Consider the following 4,566-nt stretch of genomic DNA (forward strand, 5'->3'; position numbering starts at 1 on the left):
CACTTACCGAGTGCCTCCTACATGCCAGGAATTGAGCTGAGTGATTTCATCCTCACAGTGGTCCCAGGAAATAGATATTATTGTTGTCCTTATTTTCATACGAGGGAACCGAGGCTCAGGGATGACACACAGCTGACTCCCAGTCATCCAGCTAGAATATTGAAGCTGGGCCCCAAACCCAGGTCCGCCTGCCTCCAAAAGCCCTACTCCCTGTCTTTAGCACATCTAATGAAGCAGGCTTATTTCACAAGTAGGGAAACTGAGGTTCAAGAGCATGAGCGACTTGTCCACGGTCAGGGAGTGAGTTCAGAGGTTTACATGACTAGAAATCAGATCTTCTGGGTCTCCGTATCAGGGCTCTTTCTATGACATCCTGCTGCTCAGTGAATGATGAGACTTGAAGGCCAGGCTAAGGTCTGGGGCAGTGGGAGCTGTTGAAGGTTCTGGGCAGAGTTAGGAGGGAAACAGCTCCTTTCTTCAAATATGGTGAAGGAGGAGGGGGACGCGAGGACTGACATGTTACCGCCCCAGCACCCTCCTGCACAGCTACTGTTCCTTAGCAAGACCTAATGGCTCTTTCCCAGGATCCTCCAGTTCCACTGTCACAGGTGGCTGGGCTCCCAGATCCCTGGAGCTGATGGCCGATGCTTTGCAGATTACACTGCTGGTGGTGGGGGTGGGCTGGGGAGGATGCCAGTGGCATGACCACACGGCCATCCTGTGTTGATCAGATGGCCCCAGCTGCCTAGTGGTGAGGTCTGTAGGACAAGGGACCCTGCAATGGAAACTCCCCAGATGAGCTTGGGGAGTCTCCACTCACCAGTCTCCTGCTTGTTTATCTGCCTTCTTGGCCAGCCTCCACCAGGATTTGGGTGTTTGTTTTAAACTTTCAGGGTTTGGGAGCCAAGAGAGCCAGGGATGAAGGTTAACAAAGGTTTACGCTTGTTGACATCAAACAGACCAGGGCTCAGATCCCCCCTCTTTTTCCTACTAGCCTGGGCCTTTAGCAAGTCGGCTGCCCTGTTTACATAACAGGGACAAGAAGACCTAGCTCATGGGTTGTCATGAGACATAGAGGACAGGACGCACCTAAACCCCTTAGCAAAATGCCTGCCCCACAGCAAGTGTTCCAGCAGCGGGTCTAACTCCTCCTCCTCTTCCTCTCTTCTTCCTCTTCTTCCTCCTCAATGCAGGAGCTAGGGAAACCTTTGAGCCTCAGTTTCCTCTTTTGCATGCTGGATATAATAATACTTTCCTTGGAGCTACTGTGAGGATTTCAATGAGAAAGGGGTATATAGATATTGTGTGACTCTCAGCCCTGAGCCTCTCAACTGAACTATGTTGTTTACATTGAACCCCGTTTCCCCACACACAGCTGACCACCACCCTGATGGTGTGTTTCTGTCTCCTTCAAACACTGGCCGGCTATGCTGGGGCTTTGGTATGTGGTACCTAGTATTCCAGAACAAAAGGTTAGTTGTGCCACCTTGAGCCAGTCATGTCCGCTCTCTGGACCTCGGTCTCTTTCTCTGTAAAATGGAGGTGAAAACAGGGCTGTTGAATAATTGCATGTGAAATACACAGCATTCTGCCTGGCATGCAGTCGGTGCTTGAGAAAGACCCGCAGTTACTATTCTTACCACCAATGCCCAACCCTAGGCTGGCATTGTGTAGGTGAAGAGAAGGAGAAAGGGAACTTGGCAGGAAACCCTCCTACTCAGGAAGGGGACATCGAGCTCCTTCTGGAGGCTGGATGTGCTCACATAGACCGCCTTGTTTCATCCTCCCAATGACTCTTATAAGAATGGGATTAACTCCAATTTAAAGATGGGGAAACTGAGGCCCAAGAGGGGCAGTTGGCTGCCTAAGGTCGTGCTGAGAGCTAGTCAGGAATAGGGGCGCTGGGATCTGAAGAGATGATGGGTTGATTCCAGAGCTTTCTTGCCTGGCTGGGAAGCTGCTTCCAGAGGTGGGGCTGGGTGGGGCTGGGTGAGCCTGGGTCCCTGGGTGATTCAGGTAAGAGTCAGCTCTGGGTTTCCAAATAGTGGGTGGGACCCGGGAGGGGCGGGATCTCTCCTGGGCCATTTTCCAGGCCCTCACTAGACCCTCGGTTGTATTGCCAGGAGGGTATGTGTAGTGGTGGAGTTAGGGTAGGGGTTTTGCAGAGAGAGGAGCTGCACCCCATGTCATCAATGAGGTATAGGGAAGAGGGAAAGAGGGGGTCCCTACTGTCTTTCCTGGGGGAGGGTCTCAGGGTCTAGGGTGGAACTGTGAGTGTTGGGGGTGCTGACCAATGGGCCCAGCTGGGGAAGGCAGGGAAGCTGAGGAAGGGCACTAACACTTCTGGGGGTGGTCACAACAGATGGGTGGGCCGGCCCTGGACCCTCACTCACTCAGGGGACACTGGAGCTGAATGGAAGTTCACCATCCTGAAGATTAGGAAAACTCACAGGATGTTGAGGCTATAGGCTTTGGAGCAGAGAAGCAAGGAAAGGTGACCCTGTGCTGTGTCCTTCCCCAGGGCTGGGGCAAGGCCAGCCAACACCTCGCGTCTGGCCTCTGCTGCTGAGATGCACCAAACACAACAAGTCCAGGTGCGACTCCACACACCCCCTCTCTGGTTCCTTCCCCAGGTATCATCACTAGCACCAGGCCAGAAACCTAGGTGTCCTCCTTACACCTTTCTTTCCCTGAAGGCCCCGAGCCAATCAGTCACCCAGCTCAGGCACTTCTCTGCCACCATTTCCCTCATCCTCCTCTCCCCGACTCCATTGTCCTGGCTTTGTCCTATCCCTAGAGGGCTACACTGGTGTCCTGCCTGCCATCTCTCTCTGGCCTTGCTTTCTCTGCCTCTATCTCGAGATTCTCAGTGCTGGTCACAGGGGCCTGGCCATAGCGAGGGCTTGATCACTTCATGCCGATCCTGTTCTCAGAGACCATCTAATATGACCTGTTGTTTAGATAGGGAACCAGAGGCCTGGAGTGTTGCAGAGACTTGTCTAGGGTCAAATCATGAAGAACTGAGACTTGAACTGTGTTCTCCTGACTCCCAGCCTAAGGCTCTTTCTCCCAGTGCCAGGGCCACGCAAGTGTTTGTGGGTAATTTGGGGTTAAGGAATAGGAAGAAGGTATGGATGGTAGTTTGCTGGGCCCCAGGCCCAAAGGGATGGAGGACCTGGGAGTGAAACATGCTCATTCAAGCATCTTCTCTCCCTTCTTCATCACCACAAAGTCCCCTTCTCTTTGGGTAGCTGGGCCCCCGAATCTTCCCCCTGACCCCTTTGACTGATAATCCATGCCTTACCCTATGTGGGTTGTTATCAGGGACTCTGGATCTGGTGTTGGAGGGAAAGCCAAAGCTTGTCCCAGTACCCCAGGGCCCTCTACCTGCCCCAATCCCTCCCCCATCTGCCCTGGCTTGCTCTGACTCCCTAGGGCAGCAGGTTTTTTCTCAGTAGGGCATGGGAACCACTCACGTGGACACAGAGACTGGGCTTCCCAGCAGGTCTGCTACCCACCCCACACCTGGTATGCTACCCACCCCACACCTAAGGATGCCAGGGAGCAGGGACCAGGCCTCGGAGCCCTCCTGCCAGGCCTTTCCTGCTGTGGGGCCCACAGCATAGCTGGGTGTGCTGGGGAAACCGAGGGAGAAAACCTGACCAGGAGACTCTGAGTGACTTAGGATGATCCCTTTCCCCTGCTACAATTGGTTTCCTCAGCTATTTAGAAAATAAAGTGAAAAAGAAAAGAGGAACTGGACACTGGGATTCTGTAAAGTCGGCAGGTAGATGTGAGACCAGCTAGAGCATCAACTCTGGCCAGCCCTGGAATCTGAATTAGATCTTTGGAAAACGTGCTTCCTGATAATTGAGCACCTACTATGTGCATGATACTGCATCAGGAGCTTTGGGTGCATTATCTCATCGAACTTTATAAGAACCCTTAGGGACGGTTCTTATTATTCCCATTTTATAGGGGACGATGCTGAGGACCAGAGAGAGGGTAAGTACCTGGCCCAGCGTAACACAGCCAGTGCTCCGTAGAGTCTGGACCTGGGCGCAGGTCTCCTGGACTTGGAGCCTGTGCTCTTCATTTTCTGGAGGCAGAGGTCTCAGAGGGCCAAACCCAGCCTGGGGGGAAAGTCAGCCATTCTTGTTGGGCCTGAGGATAGTGGGCTTTCATCCAGGAAGCCATGAGCAGGTCAGGTCAGACTGCTCCTTCTCCAGCCCCCTTTCATCTCTGGGCAGCAGGGTGTGTGGTTCAGACCAGCGGTTTCTGGCCTCAGATATTCCATCAGTTCTGCCCCAAAGCCCTGGGTGACCGCCACATCGCACCTCGTCTCTGGGGCCCCGTTTCCTATTTACCAGATGAACATAATTCTGGCACCACCGGGCTTTGAAAGCTCCAGGGTCTCCAGGATCTCGGGTGAAAAATTGCCTGAGTCGCTGGGGCCCGGCGTAGAGGAAGTAAGTGGGTGTTGGCCGAGGTGACAGCTGGCTGGAGCGGCGGGGCCTGGGAATGGGTGGGGAGGGGGCGGGCCAGGCAGGCGGGGCTGGCCGGGGC

Source organism: Furipterus horrens, unplaced genomic scaffold (assembly GCF_987537825.1).
Source record: "Furipterus horrens unplaced genomic scaffold, mFurHor1.1.pri manual_scaffold_4, whole genome shotgun sequence".
NCBI lineage: Eukaryota > Metazoa > Chordata > Mammalia > Chiroptera > Furipteridae > Furipterus > Furipterus horrens.